This window comes from Crinia signifera, chromosome 1 (assembly GCF_055691185.1).
Source record: "Crinia signifera chromosome 1, ASM5569118v1, whole genome shotgun sequence".
Taxonomy (NCBI): Eukaryota; Metazoa; Chordata; class Amphibia; order Anura; family Myobatrachidae; genus Crinia; species Crinia signifera.
The window spans coordinates 316,670,296-316,682,261 of NC_139217.1; the positions used below are offsets into that span (position 1 = coordinate 316,670,296).

The 11,966-nt window shown below is 45.9% G+C and overlaps 1 protein-coding gene and 1 long non-coding RNA gene across 7 annotated transcripts in view; one reads left to right on the forward strand and one right to left on the reverse strand.

The window, feature by feature from the left end:
• The window catches only part of FANCC (FA complementation group C), a 152,803-nt gene extending 143,669 nt beyond the window's left edge, over nucleotides 1-9,134 (reverse strand). Inside the window, exon 1 of one of the 4 annotated variants that reach the window (XM_083186765.1) lies at nucleotides 9,013-9,134. The gene's annotated coding sequence lies outside the window, so the exon portion shown is untranslated. Of the gene's footprint in view, nucleotides 1-6,842; nucleotides 7,284-9,012 lie in introns of those variants that run through there. The other 3 variants (XM_083186773.1, XM_083186791.1, XM_083186783.1) reach the window with 3 other exon arrangements.
• On the forward strand, nucleotides 8,743-11,666 carry LOC146080018 (uncharacterized). Of its 3 annotated transcripts, XR_014474789.1 has the most exons (6): nucleotides 8,743-9,404; nucleotides 10,685-10,754; nucleotides 11,029-11,125; nucleotides 11,228-11,299; nucleotides 11,394-11,478; nucleotides 11,641-11,666. It is a non-coding gene; the product is annotated as an uncharacterized LOC146080018 (long non-coding RNA). The 3 variants fall into 3 exon arrangements; XR_014474788.1 differs by having other exon boundaries at nucleotides 8,743-10,754; nucleotides 11,029-11,129; XR_014474787.1 differs by having other exon boundaries at nucleotides 8,743-10,754.
• The last annotated feature ends 300 nt before the right edge of the window (nucleotides 11,667-11,966 follow it).

Here is an 11,966-nt window from a genome sequence, read left to right on the forward strand (position 1 = left end):
GGAGGGGATTTCATCAGGAAAATGCTGCCCTAGTACAATACGGGGGCCAGTACTAGAAGTACTGGGGCCCTCTGCCTGCTGGTTCCCAAATATTAGGCCCTTTATGACTTCCTCTTGAAAGTGCATAAATGTCCCCCTCTGGCCGGTAGAACGGAATAGCACGTAAGCGTTATACAGTGCCATCTGGATGATATACACGGCCACCTTCTTGTACAAGATTTTTGTTTTCCGCAGGGCACTGTACGGCTTCAGTACCTGATCTGAAAGATCCACTCCGCCCATGTACCTATTGTAATCCAGGATACAATTAGGTTTTGAGGTGTGGGTACTGGTACCTCGTACAGGGACGGAGGTGGTACTGTCTCCGTGAATTGTTGTCAGTATAAGGACATCCCTCTTGTCCTTATATTTGAACAACAACATATTTTCGTTGCATATTCCCCTGCTTTCACCCCTTCTCATTACTTGGGCAATGTGCGTTTTTGGGAGGCCTCTTTGGTTCTTGCGCACAGTACCGCAAGCTGCTGTACCTCTTGAACCAAGGGCCTTAAACAGGGGGATGCTAGTGTAAAAGTTATCCACATAGAGGTGATAACCTTTATCCAGGAAGGGGTGCACTAAATCCCAGACAATTTTCCCACTAACACCTACGAGGGAGGGGGGGCATTCTGGCGGTTCAATTCTTGAATCCTTCCCTTCATAAACCCTAAACCTGTGGGTGTACCCTGAGGTGCTTTCACACAGTTTATACATTTTTATGCCATACCTTGCCCTCTTACTGGGAAGGTACTGGCGGAATTTAACCCTTCCTTTAAAATGTATAAGGGACTCGTCGATACAAATAAATTTTTCAGGGATGTACACCTCTTCAAATTTGGCACTGAAATGATCAATGACCGGCCTGACTTTGAATAGCCGGTCAAAGGTGGGATCATCTCTGGGTGGGCACTGTGCATTATCGGTGTAATGTATAAATTTAAGAATTGTCTCAAATCGAGTCCGGGTCATGGCCATACGGTAAAATGGAGTACTGTACAGAACATCTGTACTCCAATATTGCCTAATTTCTGGCTTTTTTACTATGCCCATATGAAACACCAGACCCCAAAACGTCATCATCTCTACTGCATCTACAGGGGTCCACCTAGCAAATGATGACGTGGGGTTTTGAGCAATAAACTGCTGGGCATATAAATTAGTTTGGTCCACCATTAAATTTATAAAATCATCAGAGAAAAATAATTTGAAAAAGTCAATTTCTCTGAGACCTGTGGAATCAAATTGGATTCCTGGCATGGCCAAAAACTCAGGAACCTGGGGCTCAAAATTGTCTGGTGGTGGGGTCCATACGAGATCAATTGTTGGGGGGGGGTCTCAGCTGCTCTACGGGGGCGTCTTTGAGGGGGTCCCTCATCACCAGAGGAGGAAGAGGAGCTTAAGACGAATCCTTCAAATTCCCCGCTTGCATCACTGGCTGTGTCAGAGTCAGAGGCAAGCATGGCATATGCCTCCTCCACTGAATACATTCTCCTGGATGACTGGGAGGACATTTGGGAGGACATTTGGGAGGACATTTGGGATGCCATTTTTATTTTTGTGTTACTGGTAGTGAAATGTTTCAACACGTGTATAGTGTAGGGGGGGGTACAAACTTTATTTCAACCTGGGGGGAATGTAGTGTGTAATGTGTATGTAGTGCAGAAAAAAAAAATACTTTATACCAAAAAAAAAAATTGAAGGGGTTAAAAAAAAAAAAATTGAAGGGGTTAAAAAAAAAATTGAAGGGGTTAAAAAAAAAAAAAGGTCCTGCGCCAAAAATTGAGCACAGATGTTGGTCAGTAACGTCTGTCACTGAACAGCGCTCAAAGGCAACAGGAATTTGATAAAAAAAAAAAAAAAAATAGATCAACCCTGTGCCGAAAAAGCTGATCAGTGATGTACGTCACTGATCAGCGCACAGTGGCCACAGGACACCCACAAAATCACAGTGTGTGTAAAAAAAAAATTAAAAAAAGACCACACAGCACCCACAAAAAAAAAAAAAAGGTGATCAGTGATGCGACACTGATTACCAGTGAGGGGCAGCAGGTGCACAACCTTTGGTGCAACTGGCAGCAACTGACAGGTATATATAAAAAAAAAAACCTCTGCGCCCCCAAAAAGTTGCTGATCACCTCAGATATGGTGATCAGCACAAAAGGCGGGGGTAGCAGACACAAAATATACACTCTCTATCACTCTCTGTCACTATCTGTCACTATCTATCACTATCTATCACACTGCAGCAGCAGCACTGACAGTTATATGTATAAAAAAAAACCTGCACCCCCAAAAAGGGGGGGTAGCAGACACAAAATATACACTCTCTATCACTCTCTGTCACTATCTCTCTCTATCTCTCTATCTCTCACTATCTATCACTATCTATCACTATGACACTGCAGCAGCAGCACTGACAGTTATATATATATAAAAAAAACCTGCACCCCCAAAAAGGGGGGGTAGCAGACACAAATCTCTCTATCTCTCACTATCTATCACTATCTCTCACTATCTATCACTATCTATCACTGCAGCAGCAGCGACAGTTATTTATATAAAAAACCCCTGCACCCCCAAAAAGGGGGGGTAGCAGACACAAAATATAGCTCTCTCTGTCACTATCTCTCTATCTCTCTCTATCTCTCTCTCTCTATCTCTCTCTATCTCTCTATCACACTGCAGCAGCAGCAGGAAGTCTCAGGAAGTCAGATCCAGGAAGCGTCCAGCACGCTACAAGCAGTGATCAAGTGATCAGGTAAGGTATTTGCAAGGATCAGGTAAGTATTAGCAAGGATCAGGTCGGTATTCACGGCAGACAGGCACGGTGACCGTTCTGCACGCTATTCCAGACCGGAATGGCGTCTGCAGCGCAGTCACCGTTAGTTTAAATGTCGCGCCTTGGCTGTGATTGGTCCGTGGGTCCCACGGACCAATCACAGCCTTGGGGGCAGGTGGGGTGAGGGTGGGGTGAGGTGTCATCGTCACCGATGACCCCCTCATGCCCCCTGACGCCCGGCGGTGATTGACACCTGTGTTACCGAGCGTCTGATTCGCTGGTAACACAGGAAAACGCTGTAATTGGCTGTTCACACTGAACAGCCAATCACAGCGATCGCCGACGGGGGGGCGACATCGCAGCCCCCCCTGGGCATGCAGGGACATGTCTGCTGTCAGGGACAGCAGACATCGTCCCTCTGTCACTGCGTCTCGAGACGCAGTGACAGTTTAAAGTCATGACGTACATTTATGCCATGTGTCGGGAAGTACATCCCGGCCATGACGTAAATGTACGTCAAATGTCGGGAAGGGGTTAAAACCAGTATATTGACGATTTTTAAGGGGTTTAAAACAGTTCCAGCTGTATTGTTAAAGGTCCGTTCTGAATTTACCTATTTAAGAAATCTGGTAATTCAAAACGGGTTAAAAGCAGTGTCCTACCTGTTTCAGAGCCGATCCACTGTGTAGTGTGAACGGCTCTGAAACGGTATTCTGACCACGTGACTGTAATCAGGCAGGTGATGGGCTGTCTCCCTGCCTGATTACACTCTATGGTCACTGCAGAGGATGGGAACCAGGGGCTCCCTGCCCCGGATGGGCAGATAGCGGTGGGTTTCAGGTGGGACAGGGTCTGGAACATTTATCCTAAGGAGCAGAGGTGGCCACTGCTACAGACTGTGTCCGGTGTGCCGCTCCGGAACCCTGCCTTATATCCAACCCGTGCGCCGGTGAGATCTGGCTGCTGCCGGGAGAAGAGTCTGTACAGCTGCAGGCAGCAGTCTCCGGCATAAAGGCGCTTCGTGCCCGGCTCCCCATACACCGTATTGTCGCGCTGGCTGATAGCAGAGCCGCTACCAGGAATGTCCCCATACACTGGGTTCTGCGAGCATCTATTCGCAGCACAGTGACACCAGCCCACAGCTGGCCGCAGTGCTATATTTACTGCATGGAGGTTTGGGATAAAACCTGGTCTCCCATTGGTGGGCCGCAGGAGGCTGCTATTGGGTGACTTTCACAGCCGCCAGGGTTAATTACTGCAGATCTGTGATTGGTTATAGCCTTCTAACGCTAAACAAATGTATGTTTTGACAAGATCTGTGTGTGCCTGTGCAGCTACTATATTGCTGACATCCACTGTTTGTTTTCTATGGGTGAAATGGGTTAAATGTGAAATCTACTGTTTAAAACATGCAATGTGAAAGGGGTTTAACTGGTTTTAGACCCGTTTTAAAAAACATTTACAAAAACAGGTTGAAAGCAGGTTTGCAATGTGAAAGCAGCATTAGAGTCTGTGAAAATGTGGTGTAGCGTGGCCTCTGCAAAAGGGGGTGTGGTCTCACAGGGATGCCGCAGCCGCAAGCCATGCCCCCCACCACCACAGGACACTGCCGACTCCGTGTGGGACGCAGGACAGTCCCAAAAAAGGGACTCTCCTGAAAAAATTGGGAGGTATGTCATTACAGCTAATTTAAATTAATTCAAATTATTGTTTTTTTGTACCCCAATTTTTTTAGCCAAATGCTGATCAGGTAATGGTAGGGGGGTTATCAAAGCTTGAAGATGAAGTGGAAAATGTACTTTAAGTTTTCGAAAGATATAAAGTACCAGCCAATCAGCTTCTGTCACTTTAGAGACTGCGTCTATATTATGACAGTCAGGAGCTGATTGGCTTGTACTCTCTCTTTTAAATGTTTTATACACCTCCCCTTAGAGCAGCGTAATATAAGGACGCGGGCACGGCTACACCCGGCGATGGGGATATAAGTGAAGGTTAGTGTTACCACCTTTGTGTTGAGAGATTTCCGGACAGTGACCCGCCCCTTGACACACCCACAACCCACCCATTGCCCTGCCTCCAGCCCCGCCTTATGGTTTTGTTTTTACATTTGCTTCAAATCTATTCTTGATTTTGCACACAGTAATGCCACATACACGTTACATCATGTCATACACTGTAATGCCCATTACACGTTATGCAATGCACCGTGATGCCCATTACACATTATGCCACGACTGGACAATTATTTAAAAAACAGGGACAAAATGGACGAGCACCAAAAATGTATACAATAATGCCTTTTACACGTCACACATCCACATTATAACGCATGCCATAATGCCTTTTACACGTTATGCCAGGGCTCAACAACTGCTGTTAAAAGGAAGGACAATATGGACAGTGCGCGCAAAAACTTTACATAATGCCTATTTCGAGTTATGCCAGGGCTGAATTTTTTAACTAAGGACAACAGGGACAGTGTGTTCCAAAAACTTACACCAGAATGCCTATTATACATCACACAACCATTACATAAGTATACTACATGCCCATTACACGTTATGCCACACACACTCCATTTTAGAGGTTCCATTTTCTGAAGGTAGGTCACAATTACCAAATCTATTTGAAAAGCAGACAAACCTTGGGCCTTATTTTGGTTCATTCTTTCTGACAAAATCCTTCTTAGATGGACAAAACCATGTGCACTGCAGGGGGGGCAGATGTAACATGTGCAGAGAGAATTAGATTTGGGTGAGTAATTTTGTTTCTGTGCAGGGAAAATACTGACTGCTTTATTTTTACACTGCAATATAGATCTCACTTTGAAGTAAAACCCCACCCAAATCTAATTCTCTCTGCACATGTTACATCTGCCCCACCTGCAGTGCACATGGTTTTGCCCATCTAAGAAGGATTTTGTCAGAAAGAATGAACCAAAATAAGGCCCCTTGCCTTGCGATGAACATAAGATGCCTTTTAACTACATTGGGCGATAAGTCTCATGGACCCAGAGGCACCAATTTTGCATGGAACCACTAAGTTGTATAAGGCAGCAATTCAATACAAATAATTTACATAATATAAAATAGGTGAAAAATTATTGTTAGGCATGAACTTAACATGCTTTCTCATAAAGGAAGAATTTATACTAGCCCTAAAATAAGAACCTTACACGAACAAAACCTTAGTTTGAATGTAATTCTTTAAAAGAGGAAAGCAAAATAATTTGGTTTCCTGTGGTCAATAAATCTTTGTGTTGCAAAATTAAATAAGTAAAGTTAAATAAAAATCCTGATAAGCATAAACCAGTAAATCATGAAGCATAAATAGCATTTGAATAAGAATATATAGAATTCTGGTATATAAAATAAAGGTGGGTAAATGGCAGCATGCTGTAACCCACACCACCATCTACTGCCTTTAGTAACCAGCCGAGTGAGCTACCATGCCACAGCGTGATAAGCCAGCAAGGGTACATTTGAGCTCCCACATACCTCTCAACATGACCCGCAGGAGGGACACAAGGCTCTGTTACTGGACTCCTCTTTTAATTTATGATTGGCGTCACCTGTGTTGAACAGGTTAATTGATAAGAAAGGTGTTTCAGCACAGGTGATGGCAATCATACATTAAGAGGGAAGTCCAGGAATAGAGCATTGTGTCATGTTAGGAAGTATGCTCCACTTTAGACCTTTGCTTCTTCCTCATATTGTCCTGTACTTGTGACGTCAGAGGCCCTTTCTCCCACAAGGATCTAGAATTGAGCGAACCCAAAAGGAGGGAATATTGAGGGTAATCCCTATCAGAACTTTAACCAGAACCATTCCCAGCTTAGAAGGTGTCCTGACCATTTATAAGTTAGCACACTGTAAATACGGTTGACTGTGTCTGACGACGCGGTCGCAGCCCTGTTTCCTATAGCACAGGCAGTGGCAGGGTAGTGCAAGAGGCGGTGTGGTACTATGTGTGGGTGCGCGCTTGCAGCATGTAAATTGGGGTATACACGGTGAGACGGGCTCACCTGATCACGTTGGATACTATTCTATAGCCGGAGCTGAGTCTTCCTTCCCAATGACCGTTCCCGAACACAAAGCGGACACACACACACACACTGCAATAGGCAGACCTGCTCGTCCTCCTAACACTCACGCAGTATCTTCCGCCTCGGGACTCCAGTTCCCGGACATTGTATAGTCCGGGAACGCCACCCGTCCAGACTCCGGACACCCGGTCTAATTACCGGACTGTCCGGAGTAATCCAGGACAGGTGGTAATAACCCTAGTGGAGCTACAGTTTAGGGTGGTGAGCCAGCAATAACCAATTTCTTAAAAAAGTGGCTGCAGGGCAGGGAGGTCTGAACAGGTCCTTAATGGGGGTGCACAGGGCAGGGAAGGCTGGACAAGCAGGGATTGGGGGGAGGGTACAGGTCAGGGAAGACATTGTGTCATAATACCCAGTGCAGCTCCCATTTCAGCTCCGTCCCCACGTCACACTCAGGCTGCCTACCAATCTTTGTTCCTGCCATATCCTGGACACACAGTACCCCTACATGGAATAACATTGTGCTTGCTTACATTACACGCCGTCAGCTTTGTCAGTGCTCCTGCACTTTCTCGGACACATTGGCAGGTATTCAATGCTGTTTGCGAGTGGTGACAGCGAGCACGGCTTCCTGCTCGCTGTCACCACTCACCCTGACAGCATTCAACGATGCCTCCGCATCCGCCAATTCCCCCTCGCTCCGTTTTTTGAGCGAGGGGGAATTGTCGGATGCGGCTCCAGAAGCAGCGAGACCCACGGCTAAAAACTGCGAGTTTTCTGCAGCAGCCACAGGTCTCGCTGTTTTGGGGAATTCATGCCGTCCTGTGACGGCGAGGATTTCCCCAGAAGGTTGAATAGAGCGAGCGGCCGGCGCGGGGGTTAAACAGCGAGGATCGCTGGTTTTCAGCAATCCTCGCTGTTTAACTCCCTCGCTGCGGCATTGAATACCCCTCATAGTCCCTGCACTGCCTGGCCAGGAGAGCAGAGTAGCATGATATAGAGGGCGAGATTCACCAAACTGAAAATGCCGTAAAAAACCCCCGTTTTCGGGGTTTTCACCGCATTTCCATATGCGGCAAAGCCCCACCGCCGGGGCTTCACTGCGGGGGGTGACGCCAGTTCTAGATGGCGTAACCCCATGGAAGCCTATGGGCTTCCCTTCGCATCCCCTGCGCCGCACCCCCCTCACCTGTGTCCGGGCAGCCTCCTGCTGTGCTGCCCGGAACAGTGACCTCCTCCTCCCTGCACCTCTTCTGAGTGCAGGGAGGAGGAAACGGAGCACCCACACTGCGGGTAAGGGTGTAGGCAGGGAGGTGGGACCCGCTGCACATCGCCGGCCTTCGCCTTGGCGTTAATAATCGCATATGTTAATGCCTATGCGATTATTAACAATGCGAATGCTGGCGATGTGCATCGGGGGTTATTAGTGAATCCCGCCCAATATAATAAAGGAGGAGCTCCCTCCTGTCTGCACAGTGCCTTCAGAATGCAGCTCCGGCTGCCCGGTAGGGATGGCCATCGACCATCGATGATTAGAAATCATCGATGGTTCATGGCCAATGTCAAATACTTTTGCCCATCGATGGGGGAGAACCAGATGGTTTTCCTCCATTGATGGAACAGCAAAACGATGTTTTACTTTTTTTTTTTTTTCAAAGTGTCTGGACACGAAGCATAGCTCCGCCCCCTGACACCGCGAAGCCCCGCCCCCGTGCTTTGATTGGCCCACAGGCCAATCAATCAAACCCAATGGATGGCCATCGATATGTAAAAATATCGATGGTCATCCATTGCATAGTTTAGCACTATCGATGGCCTGTTGCAGAATTGCCATCGATGGCAATGGCAACGATGGCCATTCCTACTGCCCGGTGCAAGGTGTGAGCAGCTGCCTGTGATGTGACATGAGAGGGGAGCCTGGAGGATGCCCTGCGCTGTGACCGGCTTCCTGCTCACTGCGCCACCTTCGAAAGACATTGCAGGGAGCGCATTGGGGATTATACTGTAGAAGAGATGTTTATAGCGCTATTAGCAGCTGGTAGAGCGTGATGCGCACCGCAGTCCCCCCTGATGGCGTGCGTGCCTGCCCCCACCCGTGGCGCCGGCTCCCTAGTGAAGGTGTTCGTTGTATATATATATTATACATTACATTGCTGCCGCCGCTCTGACCTCAGTGCTGCCCGGAACTTAGATCCCGCCGCCCCAGCTGATAGGTCGATAAACGGACGGGGGCGGGGTAGCAGTTAGGGGGAAGTTTCGCGCCCAGACTCAGAGTGAGAATCTACTATCAGTTTGTTTGTTCGGCAGCAATGGCAATGGCACAAACACACACGCGGACAGTGCAGAGAGTACGCTGCTGTCCCTGCTGCTGCTGCTCCCCCTCATTTTCTCGCAGCGGGAACACAACACGTCGGTCTTAATACTTTCATGTTCCTTCTCCCCTTTCCACGCTGCGTGTGTGCAGTAACAGGGCTATGGGATACAATATTTTTTACACCATGTGCTGGATGGAAGTCAGCAGCCAACACTATACCAGAAGAGGTCTGAAAAAACTCTTCCAAACAGATACAGACAATACAGAATTTTATAGTGTTCCAGGCGCTCAACCCAAGAGCTTAGAGTGACACTTTCACATAAATTGCAAAATGTCCTTTATGTCCAAGTACTCCTAGAGTACAATATGAATAAATGTTATTTTTCTGTGAGGGTGTGGATCATCTGTCAGACCACACTTAGGTCGACATGGGCCAAGGTCGACATGGGTCTAGATCGACAGTTGTTAGGTCGACATGGGTTTTTCACTGTTTTTTGACCCGAATGACAACACAGTCCACATGGACACAGTTGGAGGTGACCCGCAGCCCCTTGCATCGCTCGCAATGCTTCGGGCAAGGTGCCTCGCTGCGCTCGGCACACTAATTTATTCTCCCACCACACCCTAGTGCAGGGGTTCTCAAACTATTTTGCTCTGGGACCCCATCAGACAATAAAAACAATTACAGGACCCCAGCAAGTTACTGTAGAAGGTCATCACATGTGTAGTCAGCAGACAGCACATACATGGCAGCATTGTGGAGGCACAACATGATGTGAGGAGTCTAAAATAACAGACAATTTAACAGATATTTCAGACTCCTTGAATCACTGTCTGAGATTAGAAAAGTCATCAGCCTGATGGTCAGCAACATGTAGTCGCGACCCCATTCTGAGAAGGTCGGGACCCACTTTGGGATCAGGACCCACAGTTTGAGAACCGCTGTCCTAGTGGATGGTAGGGCATGAAATACCGCCTGTCTGCACATGTCTGCTCAAAAACAGTGAAAAAACCATGTCGACTTAACGACTGTCGACCTAGACCCATGTCAACCTTGGCCCATGTCGACCTAAACTCATGGCGACCTTGACCCATGTCGACCTACAACCCTGTCGACCTTCCCCCCTGTTGACCCAACGTGGTCGACCTAATGACTGTCGACCTAAGTGTGGTCTGACAGATGACCGTATCCCTTCTGTGGTTACTGAGAAACTCTTTCACTCATAACTCTTTCTGGAATATAAAAAGATATCCAATAGTGCAACACCTTCAATTCAAGGGAAAAATTTATCCACACATTGCACTCACATTACAAAAAAATTAAAACAGCATGTAACACCCGATAGGTGATAATACAAAGATCACAATACGCCAGATTCTGGATCTCACCACCGACTTCCTAGAACGATTAAATATAACATCTTGCTACCCTTTATATAACATTAGCCTGAATGGAATACCTATATGCAAGGGTCTAAGAATATATGTGTATATATTTTCTCACCAGACACTGATAACCACATTTCCGATCAATATTTGACTGTGTACTGGCTGCACCTTTCCCCGAGTATTTATTGGTATGTATGCCAACCCTATCATCGTCTCTTTGCTGCCTTGTAATAATAATATGGGAAACATTACCTAAGGAGGCCATCTTATATGGAATAACAAACTTTAATAGAATAATAGTAATCTGATCATTAAATTTAACCAATTGTTGGAGAGGCTCAACGCATAAGGTCACAGACCAAATAACTAGAACCAGTTTAAAGTTCACTATTGAGCAGATTTAAAAGTTCCGAAACGGAGGCAAATATTGCTAGCTGATTCAAAGTACTTCATTCCCTACAGATCCAGGGTGGCCTCTGAATGAGAGTGTCCACCAGATAAGTCAATCGGAGCAGTCCGAATCAATATACTGAGTATATATACAACAGACCCCATACCAGTAGGTATATATTTATGTAAATTGTTATATAGAATAATACTACACTTTTTACTAAGAAAGTTTATTTGAACTAAGAAATATAATTTAATTATCACCAAACAGAACTATCCTCATAAGGTGAACAGAGTTTGGACGGATTAGCGGGGTGAATGCCCTAGAACCCTTAATCCTAAGGTAAAAGCTCTAGTTCAAAAATAAACCTCTTCCCCAGTAAGGGGTCCAATTATAACAGTATGCTTACTATTTTTATTTGTGTATATACCCACAGCTATTCAATCAAATACACATATACGGACTAAATAAATTCTCTGTACAGATTGAGATATAGAGAAATCAAGCCCTAAAGCTTAAACGTAAGTGTCCATCTGGAGTAATCGAATGTTAATGGTGTAATCACCCCAATGAAAATGACAATCTGTAAGGAGTTCTTTCTTTCATGAACTCTCTACCCTATAGTTAATCATATTTTGAATTATCAGAGTAATCTCTAAGAAATGACACGTCTTTTTTATCAGGCACCTCTGAATCTTAAAGGACATAGGGCCTTATTTTAGTTCACTCTTTCTGACAAAATCCTTCTTAGATGGACAAAACCATGTGCACTGCAGGTGGGGTAGATGTAACTTGTGCAGATATCATTAGATTTGGGAGGGGTTTTACTTCAAAGTGAGATCTATATTGCAGTGTAAAAATAAAGCAGCCAGTATTTTCCCTTCACAGAAACAAATGAACTCACCCAAATCTAATTCTCTCTGCACATTTTACATCTGCCCCCCTGCAGTGCACATGGTTTTGTCCATCTAAGAAGGATTTTGTCAGAAAGAGTGAACCAAAATAAGGC